We start from the raw sequence: 22554 nt of genomic DNA on the forward strand, positions 1-22554 counted from the left end.
TAATCCTCAGAAAGTCCCTCTTGCTACCTGGTTTCTAAACCAGACAATCAACACAGATGACATCAGATTAAACAGCACTGACTGTCTCACTGCCAGGGGCTCCAGGCAGGTGTGAGACTGACAGGTTGAGAAAAGATGACACTATTTCTTCCCTTAGAAGACGAAAACCAAGAAGGAGAAATGACAGCAGAGGCTGAGCCCCGGGCGCGGAGGGAAACGTGACACCCTGCCCGCTGTTGGCCTTTGGGGTGAACTCCGCTCGCTCCTCTCCATGGGATGACACTGCAACCGGGAGCTTGTGAGTTTCCCCATCTTTCAGGTATCACAGCCAAATTCAGCCCGGGGCTCAGAAAGCTCAGGCTGTGGCTGTCTCACCTCCACGGAGGCCCCTGGACTTTCCAAGCCTGCATTTTGAACTCATGGCTGCGGCCATGGCTTTCACTTGACCTCTGCAGAGAGAGAGGGGGCTTTCCCTGGGACACACGTCTTGCACATAGCAGCTAAGAGCGCCAGCCAAGCTTCGTCGATAGCACCAAGGATCCAGATGCCAGGAGAGAGACTCCACCCCTAGAGGTGGCTCAACAGTCCAAGTGAGTCATTAGGTCTGACCAGTGACCATCATGTCCCAGGGTGAAGTGGGAGGCCTGGGGATGGAGCTCGCTGCAAGGACAGGAACCACAGTGACTCACAGTTGGACCCTGTGGGGAAGTTCCATCTGCAAGTCCTCTAAATGGCTCTGGTCCCCGGGTGAGCTCATCCCCACCGCCGCTGACACTCAGAACCGGGACTGGCTTCTTTCTCCCAGGGCTCGGGTTTTTCACTCTCAATTATGGTTATGGCAGAAACCAACCACCGAGCCGCAGCACCTCTCCCCTACCCACCACACACACACACATGATGGATGGACCTGGGGAGAGAGTGTGTCCTCCTGGAGCATCAGAGTTTTCATCTTTAAAAATAGTCCTTCCTCCTAATGATCTCACGCAGGAGCTTTGGGGCTATGTGGTAGGGAATGTGTTCTTTAAAAGGAAGTATGTGAAATCCACATAAGGCAGTAACACTGTAATATCACTGTTTCTGACTGTGGCTCCAGGGACCCAGCCATGAGGCTACCCTCTTGCTCCATCTCCCTGGGCCTTTGGGTTGGGAGTGGAAGAATGCAAGGCAGTGGGGAAGAAAGTGCCCGCGTTGCCCAGGAGCTTGGCAGGATCGCTCAGAAACACACTCAACCTCGGGAGAAACACCAGGGAAAGACCCCACCACTCCCATTGCCCTTTCCTTTCTCTAAGTGTTTCCAACAGACTGCCCCATGTACACCATTCTAAGGCTTCATCAGGTACAACGGCGTTCTGGTGCAGTCCTCAGATAGCTCTCTGCCACGTGCATGAACAGCCAAGTTTCCCAACAAAGGGCATCAGGCGTTCATTCCCTTAGAAGTTCTGTTTTCAGGTCACGTGCAATCACGGGACAGTTGCTAGTCACCACCAAGACCAGGCCGTCCCGGAGCATTCTAAGAAAGACACGCTGGTTCTGTGAGCTCTGAAGCACCCTTAGCCTGACCTGCCTGGATGATCATTGTGGCCACAGGACAAGAAAGACAAAAGAGGAAAGACGGCCGACCCATTCATTCCTGCCGTCATCAAGCTGTCCTTTGTTGGAGGAAGGAGGAAGACAAGAGGGAGCTAACAGGCTGCAAGAAAATAAGGGGACCCCTCAAAGAGCTTCAGGGAGACCACGAAGAATGATCTCAAGCAGTATTAGCTACTCCAGGGCATAATAACGTGTCCATCAGGTGTTCCCTGTACTCTGTACCCCTCACGCCCTAACACCACAGAACAGAAGGAAGGGTGCATTTTCTCTCTCTCCTCCTACTCATTTTCCCCACTCCCTTTCATTTCCAATTATTATTTTGCTGTTGAGCCTGCAATGTGCCAGTGGGATCCCTGGTGGCTCTGCAGGCAGTGGGACGAGGAGAATGACCCTCAAATGAAGCTATGATCCCCCAATGCGAGAGGCCATCCTGAATCCGGCCGTCACGGTTGTTAAGAATCGGTTCCCGAGATGAGGCACATGGCTTTTCAGTTCATCACCACCATCAATGTCATTCTATGGTAGCGTGAGTGTGATATCACAGGGCACATTTGCAGGAGACACAAATAGGCACATTCAATGCTCCTCCTGCTTGGACCCTTCTCCTGCCCTCCCCTCCTCCTACTGGCTGCCCTGTTGCTCTCAGCTTCCCTGTAAAGAGGCCTTTTTCACACTGAGTCAGATTACAGCATGCTTTGCTCAAAACCCTGCCTGGCTCCCAGGTCCCTCAGAGGGAAGGCCCAAGGCCTCCAGCCCCAACCTGGTCTGACGGTCTCTGCCCTCCTTGGCATTAGCTCTCAGTGAGCCTGACTCTCAGGCACACCATGCCGCACTCCTGCCTGCTTTGGGCCTTGATGTACCTGCTTCCTCTGTCCCAGAGGCTTTTCCCCAAAACATCCTCCTGCAAGTCTGTGCTCAAATGTCACCTTCTCCATTCAGCCCTGCCACTTGCCCTCCACCGCCCTCCCTGAACTGCACACTGGAGCTGCCTTTCCTGCCTCTGGGTTTGTTTTCTTGCTGCTGTTTGTTTTTTGCATAACACTATCACCTCCTTACATACTAGATAATTTAGGTACTTACTATTTTTTACTGTTTAGCCTGCCCCATGTTGACAGCCAATGTGGCTGCAGGACAGAAAAGACAAAAGAGGAATGATGGCTGACCCAACGCTTCTTGTCTTTCCTGGCCCCATGATACGGTTTGGCTGTGTCCCCACCCAAATCTCATCTTGAACTGCAGCTCCTATAATTCCCACATGTTGTGGGAGAGACTTGGTGGGAGATAATCGAATCATGGGGTGGTTTCCCCCATACTGTTCTCATGGTAGTGTATAGGCCTCATGAGATCTGATGATTTTATCAGGGGAAACCCCTTTTGCTTGGCTCTGATTCTCCCTTGCCTGCCACCATGTAAAACATGCCTTTTGCCTTGCCTGCCACCATGTAAAACATGCCTTTTGCCATTCTGAGGACTCCTCAGTCATGTGGAACTAGGAGTCCGTTAAACCTCTTTTTCTTTATGAATTACCCAGTCTCAGGTATGTCTGTATCAGCAGCATGAAAATGGATGCATAGACCCCACTAGAAGCCAAGCTCCAAGCCAGCAGGATGGAGCCTGTTTTGTCCAGTACCCGTTCTCTGCCCAGAGCAGTCCCAGAAAACAGTGAGTGTCCCATAAATATCTCTTTGGTGAGTGAATGAATGAATGAACCGATGAACAAATGAAGGGTGGAACTACTGCCACGCAGGGGAGGGGGTTGTGCATCTCATAGAATGAGCTGATCTTCAGGGTGGGGTTCCCTGGGGAGTGGGGGAGAGGGCTGGCAAAGGCAGAAGGTGCTGCTTCCAGAAAGGCAGTGCCTGCAGTTTGCCTGGAAATCCCCTTGGCATCACTCATTAACCAACCCCCACCCCAATACACATCCAAACACAAACAGTAGCTGAAGAGTAACTTCAACCATAGACTCTCTTTCCAGGCCCAGGCTCCCACCAGTGAGTGCATGTCATCATCAGGACACCTACTGCATGTGCCTTGGATCCCAGGATGAGCAGTGAAGAAGGGATGGCAGGGGATGAAAGAGATTGCCTCCCCCTTTACCCCATCCTCAAGGCACTGGCTGGGAAGGCAGAGCCAGCACTTGCAGAAGTCCTGAAGGTGAGCTGGTGGGTAGGTAAAAGAGCTGCCAGCTCCATGGTCCCATGGCTGTGTGTTTTTGTGTTTTTTGGGTTTTTTTTTTTTTTGAGTTGGAGTCTCACTCTGTCACCTAGGATGGAGTGCAATGGCACAATCTTGGTTCACTGCAACCTCTGCCTCCCAGGTTCAAGTGATTCTCCTGCCTCAGCCTCCCGAGGAGTTGGGACTACAGGCACATGCCACCACACCTGGCTAATTTTTTTTTTGTATTTTTAGTAGAGATGGGATTTCACTGTGTTAGCCAGAATGGTCTCGATCTCCTGACTTCGTGATCTACCTGCCTCGGCCTCCCAAAATTCTGAGATTACAGGTGTGAGCCACTACACCTGGCTGGCTATGGGGTTTTAAACAGGTGAGGTACACAGATGGTGACACAGGGAGGGGTGTGCTGAGCACAGCGGTGGGGTGCAGTCACGTGCAGTCTTGGGGTGGGATGTGGAGGAGATGAGCTTGGCTGAAAGGATCCAAATGTGAGTGGGAACTGTTGGGAAGTGAGATGGACCACCCAGTGAGATCTGGCTGTTGGGACAATAAACAGAGCGCCACGATGGGTTTTGTAAAATAAGAAAATGCCATATCGAGTGGTGGATTTAAGAGAGAGGCTTAGGGAAGACATGGATAGGATCACTTTGGGGAGGAAAGACTAGAAGTCCAAAGGCTGGGGCCCCTTGTAGGTATCCCAGCTTGTTCTACGAAAGCCAACACCAGGGGGGTGGCTGGGACAAGGGAGGGGAAGGATCCAATGGAAAATTGCTGTGGCGTCATTGTCAGGACTTAGTATTCTAGTGGCTGGAGGAGTTGAAACCCATGGCCGCCTTCCTTCAACTTGAGTCGTGTAGAATGAGATAAAGGTAAATAAGGGAGGGAACTAACAGGGCATCTACTGTCACGTAGACTTTGGATTTGTGTTATTTCATTCAATTCTCACTCTCCCCTGAGGACAGCGTATTAGCATCTTACAGATGAGGAAACTGAGGCTTTGTACTTTACCCAAGATCATATCCAGAGCTAGGAAGATTTTAAAACACAGGGAAAAAACCACTGACATTCATTGTGCGCGTAATACATCCCAGGCACTTCACTGCGTATTCTCTCCTTTCACTTCACAACATGGAAGAGATTATTTTTATTATCTCCATTTTATAAATACGGAAGGCATAGTCCGGAAAAGTGAAGGTCACCAGCCCTAGGTCACAAAGCAAAGACGCAGTGGAAATGGGATTTGAACCCAGGGCATCCGGGTCCACGCTCTACCACTATACCAGACCAATAGTGACAAATTTACAACATAATCTGTCTAGTTCCAGAAATGTGTTTGCATTGCACAGCACTCCCTCTCCCAGGCTTCATACCAGTAGAGATGATCTGCTGCTTCCAATCAAATAGGACCATGCTCTGAGCTTGCAGCTTAGTACTTATGACTGAGACTTACAGTCAGTGCTGTACTTGCTGTGAATGGTGGAGTCTAGACAGCCCTGGGCAAACCCAGCCCTTGCAATAGGGGAGCAGCCCCTTGTTCCACATCCTGTTTTATTGGGAGCAGACTTCAGTTGGCAGCATGCCAGAAAGCCCTGATATGCCCCTTAATCCCACGGACAGTCTCTGCGCTCCTGAAGGCCAGCAGGTGCAATCCACCTGTTTCTCTGTCTCCAGGACCCGCAGGCTTCGAGTCACCTGCCTCCTGTTCTCCCTGCATACTGCAAGACCTCTGTGCCCTGCAGTGGAGTCAGTGTGTTCAGGGCAGGTAGCAGGAGAAGTTGCATGGTGCCCTGGGGAGCTGAGAAAATTCACTGTCACTCAGAAGAGCAATAGATCCCAGTAACAGTCCAGGCCTGGCTCCCTCACTAGTTAACTGTGACCTTGGGCAATTGACTGTACTTCAGCCTCCCCATCTGTAGGCTGGGCATAACAGGACCTCACTCTAGAGTGGGGACAGGTGAAAATAAGTTGATCCAAGTAAAAGCCAGGAGCAGATAGCCTGGCTTAAATTAACTGTGATGACTGTTTGTACGTACTGACCCGTGTCTCTAGGCCTCTCTGATGGCTCACTGCAAGGAACCTGCCTGCCAACTGCTGCTCTGAGCTGGGGGCATTAGGGATGTCTGAGCAAAGGGTTGTACCAAAGGAGGATCAAAACCTCGAAGCAAAGAGCCCCAGGGGCACAGCTGTACTGTGACTGCCAAGTGCAACTCACCTCTTTCTTGTCCTTTCCTGGTTCAAAGCACCCACCAAGTCAGCCAGAAATCTCTGATTCCACCTAGAAAAATAAGGGAAGAATTACACCAGGAAACAAGATAATGAAACTCATCTTGAAGCTTAAATGTAGAAGAAGTGGTCCCTCAATGCCAGACAGCTCCCCACAAGCACACAGGAGTTTAATAGCTGTTTATTCTTCCATACAGACTAAAACTACATTCATCAGAAAAAGGGGAGTAATTCATTTCCTATGCCAATTATGGATACGGCAAACTAAAGAAAATTTTCAGAGACAAAGAGTTTATTATGATCACAAACTTGACCTAGAATAAACTAACATGTAAACAGATATTTACACGGGGGAGTAATTTTTTTTCAAGTTACGAAAAAACAAGTTTACAGCGAACATTTACAACAAAACAAGCGTACACCACAGTGCCAACTTGTTCTGTTTTTATTGGGTCTTTTACTCCTATGATCCTATTTCTGAATTTTCATATGTTCTGATCTTATTATATGTCTGAATTCACTGAATGGGATTACATATGATGAGCGTCTGGTCCCCATTAAGCGCTCAGTAAATATCAGCTATAATATTATTAATTATACATTCTCGTTGTGAGTTTCTGTTTCATTCCACCCATATCATTACTGAGCAAATGTACACAGATATCAGCATAGCTGCTGTTGCTGCTGTTGCTAAAATAGACATTTAATCTTTAAGCCCAACCTCTGTTCGATCTAATTCAGACACCAGGAAGAGTAGTATTTCAAAAGGTGTTTAAAGATAATAGCCCCATTCTAACTTTCCCCATCATTAGGCTCAAAGAAATCACTCTAGACCCTCAGGTTGGCAAATGAAAACAGAGGAGAAGGAAAAAAGGGAAAAAGAATACCATCAGATTTGAAACAGAAAACTTGTAACCTTCACACACAAGAGAAAGGATTGTCTCTGCGTAGTGTTTGTTCTTTTGCTGGGCGCACATTATACATTATCACTCTGGGGGTTTTTGAGTTACTGAGGACAGAGCTGGGCTGGTACCCTGAGGCCAATTCCATCAACCAGCACCTACCACCAGATCAGACTGGGGGTCCTCTTGGGCTCCAGCACCCCCACCCCCACACACCAGCAACACACGTGTGCTGGACCTGGCTCCCACTTCCACACCCATGAACATATTACAGGACCAACCTCAAATGCATAGGCTCTTGACTGCAGGGTAAAGGAGGCTGACAGTTTTAGCCCTGATGAATCACGCAACACTTGGGACCTAACTGGCCGATGCTGGACCTAACCCGAAAATGCTAGAAAACTCACCAAAACGGAGCAAGCAAAACTGCACAAGAGCCACTAAGGCCAACCCCAGCATCTGGAACGGGTTCCTGTTTTTACTTTATACAAAGCCACCCCCATGCACAACCCATTTTCAGTTTGTTATTAGGTGGAAAGCATCCAATAAGCTCATTCCAGCTAAAGCCCAGCTGAATGGACATAGCTTCAGCATCACCCCTCCATGGGAGATTTGCATTTTATGCTAACTTAGTCTTAACTCTTCAACCTGTCCGCATGAAGCCTCTGCCCATTTAATAATGGCAGAGATTAGGGAGAGAGGACAGTGGGACAGTGGAAAGCGATCTTATTGAAATCCTACAGTGGGGAGTAGGCGAAAGAGGGGAGGCAGAGGCTTACAGCTGAGGTTCTCAGACATGGCTACTCACGAAAATCGCTGCCCCCTCCCCTGGGCAGCTGGAAAATCATTCTGAACCCTGACCCCCGCCCCCAGAGGTTCTGATTCTTACAAGGTGAGGCCTGGGCACTAGGATTTTTTTTTTAAGTTCCCCAGGTAAGTTTAATAAGTAACAGACTCTGAGGATCCTCTGGTGATCTTGCTGAAATTTGCATTCGGTGGGTCTGGGGTGACAGCCTGAGATTCTGCCTTTCTGAAGTGTTCCTGGGTGAAGTCAGCGCTGGGGGTCCTCAGAACACCCTGAGTTACAAGAATTTAGGTATCCCCTCTTCCCCCTCCTATGCCCCCAAGGAACCTCAGGCAAGCTGACCGCACCCCTCTCTCCAGCCTCGGCTTTCTCCTCTGGGATGGAAAACACCACTTTTCCAGGAGGCCCCAGAGACATGCCCAGTTGAATTCTAGAGTGCCAACTGGGTAAGAGACATTACTCATGTCCCAAGAGACAGCTGCCCCCTTTCCCCTTTCCTGTAGTCCTGTTCTAAGCAGTGCTACTTGTAACCTGAAGTGCACCTGGGTCACTGCATTCAACAAAATGGTCTGTTTCTGCTCTGGTCCTTAAAGGGAGTAGGGGTCTCATGCCCACTGGCTTTTTGCACTGGCACGATGACCTGGGCCACCAAGATGCAGGGCCGCCCAGGGAGCCTGGCTCTGTCCAGGGCCCACTGGCCTTGGCACTGGCCCTGTGAAGCCCTTCCGTGGCTTCACACACACCTCCCCACCACGTAGCGCTGCCCTTACTGTCCTTACCACGGATGGCGGTGGGACAGGGAGGGGATGGCACTCCCTCGGAAGGAGGCCAACAGCAACACACCACGCCCGACTCCAAACCTCTGAGGGAGGCCACAGACTGCAACTGGCTACCCACAGCCTGCCCCCAAGGGTCCCTCCCTGCCTCCTGCACCCCCGGCCCCACCCCTCCTTCCTGACATTCCCGGGATGCCTGGAGCCATACACCACCTAGTGGTTCCCAGCTCAACACCAGCAACAAGACACCTCCAGCCAAGAGGGAAGAGCCCACTCCTCCGGGACACCTTGGACTGAGGAACCTAGACTCAAAAGGCCCAGCAGGTGAGGCCACAAGGAGACATTAGGCTGGAACACATCCAGTCCCACAAACTCGCCACTTTCTCCAAAAAGTGCACCAGGAAGGCAGTAGGCCATGCTGGAAGAGGCAGCCACACGCTACAGGAGTAGACCAGGGTGGAGAGGGAAGAATACCCGGAATGGGAAATGTGGATGGATGTCCACACTTTATGAGCTAGAGCCCCCTCTGTGGCCAGAATAAGAGTTGCAGGTTGGGGGAATTCTTGGACATTCCTGATGGGTCCAAAATCAAAGCGGAGTGATTTCAACGAAACAGGTCAAGTAGTCAAGAAGCCAAACCACTGGGTCCAATTTCTAGAAACCTACCCAAGGTCAACACATCCACTGGGCCCCCAATACTTTTGGGGGGCCAATACCTAAAAAGGGGGCCAAAGAAAATGTTCAAATTCCTTTTAAAACCAGAATGAATAAAACGGCGGTAATAGGAATGCCTAGATAACAATGAATCCAGCCTGGACTCTAATCATCTGGATTCTATCACTATGGTTGTCAAATACATTTTTTTTTTTTTTTTTGAGATGGATTCTCGCTCTGTCACCCATGTTGGAGTGCAGTGGCACAATTTTGGCTCACTGCAAACTCTGCCTCCCAGGTTCAAGTGATTCTCCTGCCTCAGCCTCCCAAGCAGCTGGGATTAAAGGCGTGCGCCAGCACGCCTGGCTAATTTTTGTATTTTTAGTAGAGACAGGGTTTCACCACGTTGACCAGGCTGGTCTGAAACTCCTGACCTCATGTGACTCACCTGCCTCTGCCTCCCAAAGTGCCGGTATTACAGGCATGGGCCAGCGTGTCCAGCCATAAAATACAATTTTTAATGTTTTGTTTTTATGGAGGAAGAGGTCTAAGAACACAAAAGTGCCAAAGATTATGAACATCATTTGGTTCTGAATTGACCTACTTTTTTTTCCAGTCTCCAAATTTCTCAGTCTTCACTGAAACCCCTTGTCAAATGCTCTTTCTGTGAGAGCCCACTCGAGCCAGGGGACCCACCTCCACCTGCTTCCCAGAGGCTCATCCTTTTCACTCTGGGTTCTATTGAAAGTTTTCTGTCCCATTCCAGGCAAGTTCATCGAAGGCCCCCGCACCCTGGGCCTGTTTCTGGCCCGGCAGACGCTCCAACAGCTGCCACCCCTGCCTGTGTGTGAGAAGCGCAGTCTGGCAGGATGGAGCAGCAACTTGAAGTCCAAACACTCAGCCCCCTGCAGCATAAACACGGAGCATACATCACACCCAGGCCTATAAAGGATAATTATACAATCTGATCTGGCAAATTAGTGCCGCAGAATGTCTAATTCTCACAATGAATTCAAGGGTTGGATCGGCAGGAAAAATTAACCTGGATCTTTATTGGGACTTGCCCCCAGGTCAGGATTAGGGTTTATTTATCTGCTTTATTTTCCTGTTGAGGGAGGGTAGACAGCCTTCTCTCCTGCCCGCCCCTCCCCACCGCATCCAGGCTTGGCTTTTAGACAAGCAAGCTGCCCGGTGATCTTTCCCACGCACTACCTAACCCAGCTCAGCTAAAATCAAAGAAAGCCCCAACTAGGAGATATGTGTGCTTTTTTTTTTCATAAGGAAGAAAAGTTCAGGCATCCCATATCAGGGATTCACTCGTTGGAACAGAGTCAATACAAGGTAAACAAAAGAATGAACATTTCCAGATGGCAATGTACCTCCTAATTATTCTGGCCCAGCTCTGAAATGTTTACTTGGAGAGNGCATACATTCTTAGTGGTAGACAAGGATGAGTGTGGACAATAGAACAATAGAAAATCCATTGCTGGTAGAGCTAGCTAAATCCTATATATCATAACTCTAAACACCTCTTTCTTTCTTTTCTTTCTTTCTTTCTTTCTTTCATTTGTTCTCCCTTTCCACGGAGTCTTTCCAGAGGAGATGGTGATTAACAGGAGTCGGTTCTCATCTCCTATGCTCATTAAACAGCTAGATCACCAAAGAATTGTTACCACAACGCCAAGACATGTTGACACCAAGCAAGGATTATCTTTCATCTAACAAAAACAAACCTGATGGCAGGCCGGCAAGGTTTCTCCTCTCTTTTTCTATCTTTCTGGGGTTTCCCCTGCGAAGATCATTCCCTACCCAAACTCCCAAGTCATCCCTGCAGTGACCACACACCCAGAGCTTGAAAGACAAGGCCCCGGTCCATAGAGAGAGTTGGTATTCAGACTTTTATCCTACAGAAAATGTGAGTCTGTCAGAGAACTAAGGCTGTGATGCGCTGAAAGAATAAGGCAAGCTTCCCCACATCTAATACCCATGTGATCTACCCACAAAATTCTTATAAAGTGCCTCTCTAGGAGACTGACCTCCTGGCTGAAAGAAAAATTGTGCTTTGCTAGGCTTACCAGGGAAGGTTACAGTCTTTTGCCCTGGCGTGGGCACCAAACTCTCCCACTTTGGGTTAAGGTTTATCATAGGTGGGCAGAGGTGTGTGTGTGTATGTGTGTGTGTGTGCCCATATGCATGCATATATATTTTTTTTCAACGACAATAACTTTATGGGAAAATAAAGCAGTTCTAAACAACTGCCTCTGACTTAAAGCAGTGAAAATGTTGTCTTGTGCCTCGCCCAGGGGATTCTAGGTGACCCAGTGAGAGGTGGTGGAAAGAGAGACTGGAACGTACCAACCTATCATCAGCTGGAGTGCAATCTTTGTAGAGTTCTAGCCAAATCTCAAACTCCAGTTCCAAACTGGTCAAGACAAGCGTGTACTTTTTGGAAGGAGACAAACACTCACTCCGTGCAGACTACATTGAGGAATTTCGCAAGGACCTGGGAAACAGCAAAGAAAAATATCCCTCTTCCTGGACGGTAAAGACAGTGATGTGAGCTTCATTCTGAACAGCCATCCATTCTAGGTGTGAATAGTGGCCAGGGATGAAGAGTAAGAGAATGCCAAGGAGTCAGTAAAAATGCTGTAGACACGAGGAAAAAGAAATCTCAGCATATTATTAAATGATTGAAATCATATCACACATGTGTGGGTTCTAGAGGCAAAGAGTTGGAGGCTAAAAGCTTAATCTAGACACTTTTTTTTTTTTTTGAGACGGAGTTTCGCTCTTGTTGCCCAAGGCCGGAATGCAATGTTACAACCTCAGCTAACTGCAACCTCTGCCTTCCAGGTTCAAGTGATTGTCTTGCCTCAGCCTCCCGAGTAGCTGGGATTACAGGCATGCACCACCATGCCCAGCTAATTTTTAGTATTTTTAGTAGAGATGGGGTTTCACCATGTCCGCCAAGCTGGTCTCGAACTCATGACCTCAAGGGATCGACCCACCTTGGCCTCCCAAAGTGCTGGGATTACAGGCATGAGACACCACACCCGATTTGGTCTAGACACCTTTGGGGTGTCCGTTTTCTCAACCAAACAATGGACATAGCTGGAGTGACTACTTATTGCCTCTAGTAAACCCTCTACAACCATAACTGTTATTTTTATTTGAGGACTATGTTTTCTCTATACTGCTTATTTCTATATATATAATTAATTCTAAATTAAACTGTGTATTCAACTGCTTTGCATATTTCCTGGACCATCGTAAGTAAATCATGAATGTTAGCTATTGCTACTGCTGTAAAGAAATTATAGAATTGCATGGTTTATAAAAACAAACTAGGAAGGAGGAAGCAAAAGGTTAATGTTAGTTATCTCTTGGTAGTAAGTTTAAGACTGTTGTGTTTTCCTATTTTTTCATGTCTGAAGTAACCAGGCAGTGTTTGGTGAAGATAAAAATACCATGGTATTTAAAAGATAATAAAAATAAGATGACATTCATTGTTTTGGGCTAGAAATAAAACTATTAAATGTACTTTAAAAAAAAACATTAAAAATAGAAGCTACAGTCTTGTTTGCTAAATCAGAAATGGCTTAGCAATCAAGGATAAAGAGTACCTCAAAAGGGTACTTTTGGGACCAATGGCATGACCCAAAGTGAGACCAAGAGCCAGACACACCCAGATGGTAAGTGCTGCTGTCAATTACACCGATAGGAAGGCAGCTCTTTCCACTGAATGACACAGTCAATATTGGCTTGAACGTGAACCTGACTGAGAACCCTAACCCAGCTGACAGGCTACGTACAGGCCACAGGGTTGAACAGATATGCCTTGTGGCATGTCCCAAATACCTGTGCCATTATAGACAGATGGTTCTCACCACACCTGACTTTCACTTCAGTACCTACAGCCCCTTGCACTTCCCCACGCCTGTTACACAAGCCCAGCGGGGCGCAGGGGGCGAGTTCCACGACACAGCCTGCAGAGGCCATGCCAGAAATACGGGGTCTGAGGCTCCACATGAGCCCAGGAAACAAAGAGTAGACTTGATCCTCAGAATCCTTCTGCCAACTCTCCAGGTCTCCCAAGAAGGTGGGAATGCAGGTGACAAGGGGACCTCGTTTAGGTGTCCAGACCTCCAAAGCTCCCCCCTATTTTCTTGGCTCCCCTTCTTTCTCCTAGGTCCAGCACAAAGGGGAACCCGAGGCTCAGTCTTCAGCCCACCCTAATTCCTGTTGCTTCCCCTCTTCCTTGAAGATGTCCCAAACCCCTGTTCCGGACCTCTTTCCTAAGCCCCATTTTGCTCCCAGCAACCTGTGCAGACGACCTCAGCAACAGCAGAGCTCTCTGGAGATTGCTAAACCAGAAGGGCTGGACTTTCTGCTCTTGGTGCCTCACCAGTCTTCCCAAACCACCTCTACCTGGAGCTACTAACAACTGCCCAACTTTCAGCTCTCTCCCAGACCTTCCTAGAGCAGAGTCACCAACTTAAAGATGGAGCTCAACCCACTTTTTTTAAAAAAAAAAAAAAAAAAAAAAAAAAACAATCAAAAGTTTATAAGCCCATCAGGGTTTTCTCCATTAAAACCACATCTTTGCCCCTAGGGATGGATACCCACTGAATACGGTGTCCGTACCCATCAGCAAAACAGAGGCCACAGAGCCCGAGCATCCTCTGGCAGAGATCATGATGTCACTGTGGTCGAACGCTGCTCCCAGCCTGTGAAGGCGGAACCACAGAAGGTGTCCTAGGCCCAGGTCCACCAACCTCATGCCAAGCCTTAGCCCCTATGTCTCGGTTTCACCATGTTTAAATGGAAAATAAAATGCTCAACTCAAAAACACTTTTCCAATGATATTTTAAGGAAAAATGAGATCACAGAAAATTAGGGAGGTAAGTTTAAATGGTGTGACCCCAAGCAGCATTTTTTTTTTCAAAGAATCCCGAGAGGCTTGTTCACCAGAATGACGGGAGGGGTGGGGGAGAACACTGGGGAGACTCTAAGCCCTAGAGACCACCTGCACAGCTGCAACACTTAGGCTAACGTGAAATGCTCACAATACCATGAAAGCCTACACCGACTGCAAACAGCTCTGTCCTCCCCGGTCCTCACGCTCAACAGGATCCTGAGATCCTTAGGTTTGTCAAAGCTGCCGACAGGCCAGGTCAACATCTGTCCCTGCCAGAGATACCAAATGTTTCCTAAACCCACCCCAAGCCCAGCTCACTGAGCTATGAATAGTTATTAATGTTAACTCACGGCATTAATTAAAAAACATTCAGCCAGGCAAATTCTCATACTTTTAAAAAGTCATTTGGGTAATCGCCTTTCCATGCCGCAAACTTTCCAAACGACTGACAGGTTGACATTTTACAATGTTGTTTGTTTTAATCAAGAAGAGGGGAAGCCAGTGTGGTTCCCCAGTTCATTTTTCAGGTGCCTTGATTTATTGATTGGCAAATCCCCACTTAATAGCTGTGCAGCAAGGCTGGGGATGAAGGTGGCTCCCACCACCCTGGGTTGGTGTCTGGGCTGGGGAGGAGGGAAATGGATGCAGGGGCTTCCTGCTTCTCTTGACTTTTAATACCCAGCCCCAGGGACCAGGGCCACACTGCATGACTCCGAACCTTTATTTTAGAGGCTCACTTTCCCTACCAGACAAGGGCAATGGTGCTGGTTCAGCAAACTCAGGAACTGGGGGCACAGTGGACTGAACCTCTGGTGGTTTTCCAAACCTAGTTCTTCAAAGCAGCAGAACCCAGAGTCAGGCCAGTTCTGTGAGTATGAATCCCATCTCCACTGTTTATCATCTTTGGACAAATGCCTTAACTTCTTTGTGCCTCAGTTTCCTCATCTGTCAAAAATGGATAGAATAATAGTATCTACCTATAAGTCCATTCTGAGGAAATCGACTAATATTTGTAATGCACTTGATACAGTTTGACTGTGTCTCTGTCCCCACTCAAATCTCAATTTGAATTATATCTCCCAGAATCCCCATATGTTGTGGGAGGGACCCGGGGGAGGTAACTGAATCACGGGACCCAGTCTTTCCCAAGCGATTCTCCTGATAGGGAATAGGTCTTGTGAGATCTGATGGGTTTATCAGGAGGTTCCACTTTTGCTTCCTCCTCATTTTCTCTCGCCACTGCCATATCAGAAGTGCCTTTTACCTCCATCCATGATTCTGAGGCCTCCCCAGCCATGTGGAGCCATAAGTCCAATTAAACCTCTTTTTCTTCCCAGTCTTGGGTATGTCTTTAGCAGCAGCATGAAAACACACCAATATAGCGCTTCAAACAGTATCTGCAGTAAAGTCAATGCTATATTTGTGTGGGTTTAAAAACCTCCCTCAGCCCTCCCAAACTCCAATCCAGGACCCCAACAGTCAACTGGCAACATAGTTGGATGTGCCCTGGCTGATGTGAGCAGGATCAGGCTGGACCTCACCCATTGCTCTGGTGCTCTGCTTCTCCAGGGTGATGCTGGAGAAGCCTCTCTGAGGCCCAGCGTGGTCCCAGAGCACACTGCTTAAAAGCCACTGCTTATTCTTTTTTATTTATTTATTTTTTGAGACAGAGTCTTGCTCTTTTGCCAGGCTGGAGTGCAGTGGCGCAATCCCCGCTCACTGCAACTTCCATTTTCCGGTTTCAAACAATTGTCCTGCCTCAGCCCCCCGAGTAGCTGGGACTACAGGCATGCACCACCAAGACCGGCTAATTTTTTTGTATTTTTAGTAGAGATGGGGTTTCACCATATTGGCCAGGATGGTCTCTATCTCTTGACCTCGTGATCCGCCTGCCTTGGCCTCCCAAAGTGCTGGGATTACAGGCGTGAGCCACCGCGTCCAGCCGAAAGCCACTGCTTAGTCTAAGGACTGAACATCCTCAGCCTTCCACTGGACTCACACGCCTGCCCATGGTTAAGAAGTCTTTTATGGAAAGCCAAATGCATTCTCCTGGAAAGGCCACACGGGGCACTCCACACTCCCTCTCCAGGTGTCCCCCGACCCCTTGTGTGTGGCAGCAAATGGCTAATAACAGATGGGCAGCCAGGGGAGGCCTGAGGTTTGCATTTCACTCAGCCCCCAGCGCATCACCGCCGGGAGCGCACTGCAGCCAACCAGCCTAATGGAAACAGACAGCAGTGACCACACAGCCCTTAGGGAAGAAGGAGTTTTCTTAAAGGAAAAAAAACATCACGAAGCCCTCAGGCAACCTTACAACAACAAAAGACATGACACTGGCGAGCAAAGGGCTCACTCTGAAATCACCGGCACACCATAAGGCATTTTGGTATTGATGGAACACCTACTACATGCCAGGTATTAGACCATGCACCAGAAATGCAAAGAAGAGAAGGCAGGTCCCAGGTTTTCCAGTGTGGAAATCTACTAGGAAAGATGATACCAACTAGCACTTGTATTTTGTGATGTGGATTATGTATGTCTGTGTATATCATATATCATATAGACATTAATATGTAGATGATGCTCTACGTGCACAGTGAGGCTGGGGGAAAAGGTGGCTCCCACCCCTCTGGGTTATTGGGGCAGAGGGTCTGAGCTGGTGAGGAGGGAAATGGCCACAGGGTCATTTGCCAAAGGGTTAACTTGGAAGGAAAGCTGTTGGGTGTATCTGAGTATGAATGGCACCTCTGGTATTCTCTAGCTGTGCCAGCTTGGACACCGAGGTTTTATAGCTTTTTAAGGCATGGACACCACCAGCTAGGCAGATAACAGGTGATCGGTTAATTGCCAAGGACAGAAAATGAGAACACTTGGCAGAGGTGGTATCTGAATGAGGCCGTAGGGAGGTAACTTGACTGTGCTCAAAGTCACAGGGGCAAGTGAGAGGACCTCACAGGAGTCCAGGAATAGTGTGGCCTCAGGCCTACACTGAAACTGCTTTATCGTCTCCATCGGGAAGATTTCAACCATCGTTCTTCATCCTTCCTGTCTCTCTGGGGTGTCGGGAGACACAGGAGAACCAAGTTGGGGCTGTGGTCAAGGGACGGGAAGCGGGTGAAGATCTTCGATTTCAGAAGGAAGGCCAGCTAGGAGGTAAAGGGATGATTCCTGTCCTTGTGGAAGCCATGTATGGGCAATGGTTGAGGGTGTCTTTGGGTTTATCAGAAAATCCTAACAGAAAAGAAATGAAGTACCAGGTAAGAATGTGCAGATATTCTGAAATACTAAACTGAAATCCTAAAGCCCCATGATCCAACACCTTCTTTGCCAGGCTTGGCTGATTTTGAAGCCTCATGCTGTGACCAGGAGCCTGACGGGAAGGTTGTTAAGCTGGGCTCTTGTAATCCCAAGGCCACCCCAGAGCATAGGACGATGGGCCCCTCTTGGAACCGGGCAACCAGGGAACCCAGGCCTGCTCCTCAGGCCTCTCCACCGGGTTCCGTGCTGTGGTGGGAATGTGGTTTTCAGAAAGTGACTTAAACCCAAAGTCTGAGATGAGGACAGCGATGGGAGCCTCCATCATCCCATTCCAGGTTTCCGACAGGAGACCCGTCAATACCCCTGTACACCGGCTAGCCCAACAGACATGATTAACCAGGGAGGAAGGCAGGGAAGAAGGAGGTGGGGAGCAAAGCGAGAGAGGTCTGACCCTCCTCCCAAACGTGGTTAAACAGCCTCCTGCGTAGTATCCGTTCGCACACCATGGCGTGCATATGAAGGCACAAAGAATCAACACGTGCCTTGCCTCCAAGGACTTACAGTCAGATGCAGAAACTCAACATAGCCCAACTCCACAACGCACACATACAGGCTGTAGAATCATGCATGAAACCAAGACACGTGCAAGCAAAGTTTTACCAATGCATGCAAGTCGAGGGTCAAGTTTATAACTGGGGAGATGGAGACTAGGTGTGCCAATTGCCTTAAATGTTTCAGAAAAAAAAATAGGAAGAATTTCAAATTAATGTAGGCATCAGTACAAGTGTAGGACCATTGGTTTCCAGTATCATTTAATATACATTCAACTCTTTCTGCCAGGCAGTTCAGAGCCCCACATCCTCTGCCTCCAACTCTCACGGCTTCTGGAACTTTCTAGCTGGGTTTGTCTGTTTCTGTTAAGATGGATACCTCTTGAAGGCATGGTCCAGAACCAACTCATCTTTTTCTGTTGTGAAATGAAAGTAAAACATTTCAGAGTTTCACCTTAAGAAATCCCACTCTGGCCAGGCGAGGTGGCTCATGCCTGTAATCCCAGCACATTGGGATGCCAAGGAGGGTGGATCACCTGAGGTCAGAAGTTCAAGACAAGCCTGGTCAACATGGTGAAACCCTGTCTCTACTAAAAATACAAAAAAAGAAAAAAAAATAGTTGGGTGCAGTGGCGGCGGGCACCTGCAATCCCAGCTACTCAGGAGGCTGAGGCAGGGGAATCGCTTGAATCTGGGAGGCAGAGGGTACAGTGAGTTGATATTGCACTATTGCACTCCAGCCTGGGCAACAAGGGTGAAACTGTGTCTCAGAAAGAAAGAAAAGAAAGAGAGAGAGAGAGAGAGAGAGAGAGAGAGAGAGAGAGAGAAAGAAGGAAGGAAGGAAGGAAGGAAGGAAGGAAGGAAGGAAGGAAGGAAGGAAGGAAACTTCACTTCCTCAAACATCTTCCATTTAGTATAGGGATAGAGATTATTTCAGTATCTTGTGTGTAGAAAGATATGGAGGAGTCCAATTCTGCCAGGCTGTTTCCAGTGAATAACAGGCAAAACTTCACATCACGTGGTCAAGAGATTGCTGAGAGAACCAAAGCCTGTAACTTTGACCACTAAATGTCTTAGGAGCCTCAGACGCACTTTCGCCCTATTTACATCTTTATACATTGTATACTTGCATGGTTATCTAGGATCAGTGAAATATGGATGCCCAGCTTTGGGGTAAAGGGAAGCCTTAGGGTGGAAGGAAAGCCAAACCTAAAACTCCCAGTCCACGCATTATTGTCTAGACCCTAGGGCCTGTCCTCCCAAAAAATATCCTGGGCCTCTTGTGGAGATATTCACACCACCTAGGCCCTTCAACCAGAAGACTTTGGTTATCAGAAGATACTCAGAGAAGGTTCCAAAGTTCCCAGACTTCCAGGGATTTGAGAATACATGACCAAAACCAAGCTCGCAGTTTAAAGGGATACTGTGATGAGTAACAAAACATGTGAGCCCTTTGAGCCTGTCTGCAGAAAGTGTCCACTTGACATGGCCACACAATGAGCAGCCTTTGAGGTATCCCGGGCCACCTCTCACCCAGGCAATGGCAGAAGGAACTGGGGACTTATACTAACACGAAATCGGAACCCACTACTTTTAGATACTTCCAAGAAGCGGAAGACCGCAATTTATTGGTTAAGAAAAATACTCTCATAATTATTCATCTCTACAACCACAATAACAACCAATAGTGAGAATGCACAATCCTGCTTACATTTTTCTCTGTCTAAAATAAATACACCAATGAAAAATTAAAAATAAATAATGTCAGGCACGGTGGCTCACGCCTGTAATCTTGGCACTTTGGGAGGCAGAGCCGGGGGGATTGCTTGAGGCCAGGAGTTCGAGACCAGCCTGGTCAACATAGGGAGACCCTGTCTCTAGCTTTTTATTTATTTTTTAGACAAAGTCTCACTCTGTTGCCAGGCGGAGTGCAGTGGCACGATCTCAGCTCACTGCAATCTCCGCCTCCCAGGTTGAAGCGATTCTCCTGACTCAGTCTCCTGAGGAGCTGGGATTACAGGCGCACGCCACCACACACAGCCAATTTTTGTATTTTTAGTAGAGATGGCTTTCACCATGTTAGCCAGGATTGTCTCAATGTCCTAACCTTGTGATACGCCTGCCTCAGCCTCCCAAAGGGCTGGGATTACAGGCGTGAGCCACTGTGCCGCTACCTTTTTTAAAAAATAAAAATAAAAAATAAACAAATACTCCATAATCCCACAGCTCTGAGCATGCTGTAAGTTTGAGAAGTAAATAATCAGGTTTCAATGTTAAATGACGATCCTCTTTTATCCCCCTTTCCCTAGAAGCAGGCAAGTATAAACCAGAGTCACAGAGATGTAGGAATCCAAAATGCAGAAATACCCAACAGCAGTCGAGGTTGAATTTGCCACACATCTCCCATGCTGGAGGGAGTAACTCAAATCCCAATGGGGCATCGATGGTGTGGCTGATGCTATGCTGGGAGCTAGGGCTTCACCTCCACCTGTGTGGTGTGTATTCCAGAGGGGCGCAGGTCAAAACAAGTAAACAAAAACATTCAGTTATAAATCTTGAAGTTTCTGCAAAGCAGGATGACGGGGGTGGGAACAGCATCACAGCAACTGCGAAGGCTCCTCCAAGTAAATGACATGAAACAGATGCCTGACACAGATACAGTCAGCTGCAGGAATGAAACCCAGGGAGCTGCCTGCTGGCTGCACCCCAGGCAGAACTGGGGTGGACCCCAGCTCCAAAGCCACACTGTGGAGAGTGGAAATTCTGAAAATGTTTTAAAAAAATAATTAGACTTGGGAGAACACAAGACCCATGAGGGTACAGGCTAGGGAACACTCCTTTTTACAAACTGCAGGCACGACGTTGAGGTAAGGTGAGAAACAGAGAGAACCCTGGAGAGCAGACCTTGTTCTAGCACCTTCCACCGAGCTCAGCAGCACAACAGTACATTTTGAAGCAGTGGGAAAAATCATGAGATATTGCCTTTACCGCATAACTCATCTTGCTGAGGCACCTTTACCCCTGCGGTCTCGAGGGTTCTGGGAAGGCATTGATGAGGACCTCCAGTACGTCCACCCAGCATTTTATCATCCTAAGTGTGAAGCTTGGTTACAGTTTTGCAAAATAAAATGAAGTCTTCCTGATTCCTAGTCCCTCGTAGGGATAACCTCCCCAAAGCAAGCCTGGAAAATCCTGGGCTGCCAGGTCACTGGGGTTCAAAGTCCTCCTCCTCCCCGCCCCACCCACCCATGGAAAAGTACTGGCATTTCAGCAGCTGGGTTTCTTCCAGGAGGCCCTGCTGGGGATGTGTCCGTGCCCCCAACCCAAAGCCCACAGGGAGATCTCACCCCACTGGGTTGAACCCCAGCCTCCCTCTCTGGCCCCACTGGTTTCACACCCTCGAATCCTGCCCAAATAACCCAGCAGTTAAGGGTGGCCAGGGGCCAGGAAAAAAGCCCTGAAAAGCAGTGAGCTCCTCAGATCCGAGGGCTCACAGCTTGGCTGGGACACTGCCCGCCGTGGAAAATGCAACGTGAGGCTGGTGCGGTGAGGGTGGTGGGGGAAGGAAGCCCTGACCCCACCCAGCCTGCATCGGAGCAGAGGGTCAAGTCCCAAGAATATCTGGAACGTTCTGGCAACGGTGGGCAGAGATGGGGGGCGAGGGGGCCGGCGGACGCGCAGCCTCGTGCCTTCCCTGAGATGACGTACCTGACTGGCCAGGCACACCTGGACGTCAGGGCAGGCCAAGCTTTCCAACAGTTGTCCACTGTTCCCTGAGTGGAGAGGCCTGGCAGCCATGCTCCTCACAGACAGGGGGGTTTTTCTCCTCCTTGGTGGGCCACGCCTCCCCCAGGCACATACTCCCCCTGTCCGAGGGTTTCATCCAAGCCCCAGGCTCTGACCACAAAAAGCGCCCTTTTCTTTGGCGGGCTCACCTCAGACGTGAGGTACCAGAGAGCCAAACCGTCTGCTCAAAGGACATCCCCAGCACATTGCTCCCTAGGCTGGCGGCCACAAACAGCACATCCTCCCTCCATCCTGGGGCCTTACAGAATTGCCCCTTGGTTCCAGCTGTGTTCAGGGCAGAAGGACAGCAAACTAAAGGAGCTCTTGGCTTGCTCAGGGTGCTCCCGTCTGACCCAAAGCAAACTGAGTAATTCCCTGGTAAAAACCAAGTTGTTGAACACAGAGCTTCAGGTCTCAGCCCACTCAGTGTGGCCATTCCCACTCCAATGTCTCTGTAGAAATGCACAAACAAAAAACTCCAAAAAACAAAACAAAACAAAAACAAAAACGAATGATGACACCATCCTCCAGCAGAGAGAGTTCAGCCTCTACCAAACACTCAATGTGCTCCTGTGTGTGTGCGTGTTGGCGGTGGGGGGGGTTCCACTGCAACCATGGATCCCAGCTAGAGGGACACTCTTCATGAGAGTTTAGAGAATTTCTTGTTTTTAAAAAAAAAAAAAAAAAGAGTGGTTTTTTGTTTTTTTTTTTTTTTTGGCCATACAAAACCTAGTTGTGAAAGGAAAAGAAAATGCCAGCCCTGTTTGACAGACATCAGATTTATGATCATTTTTTAAGCCTCAAGTACGTCACCAGAATCGGCCCACCTACTGCACTGCCCCGATGGTAAACACGGCCAAGTGCCCATCCTCACTCCTCCCCTATCGCACCCGGGCTCCTCCACTTCTGAACAGCC

The 22554-nt window shown here is 48.6% G+C and overlaps 1 long non-coding RNA gene across 1 annotated transcript in view; it reads right to left on the minus strand.

Annotated features, from left to right (window-relative positions):
- LOC108309344 overlaps positions 1 to 22554 on the minus strand; it is a 181130-nt gene that overhangs the window by 19617 nt on the left and 138959 nt on the right. Inside the window, exon 2 of the long non-coding RNA XR_005201420.1 lies at positions 5978 to 6040. This is a non-coding gene — a long non-coding RNA (uncharacterized LOC108309344). The remainder of the gene's footprint in view (positions 1 to 5977; positions 6041 to 22554) is intronic.

Source organism: Cebus imitator, unplaced genomic scaffold (genome assembly GCF_001604975.1).
Source record: "Cebus imitator isolate Cc_AM_T3 unplaced genomic scaffold, Cebus_imitator-1.0 Scaffold93, whole genome shotgun sequence".
Classification (NCBI taxonomy): Eukaryota; Metazoa; Chordata; class Mammalia; order Primates; family Cebidae; genus Cebus; species Cebus imitator.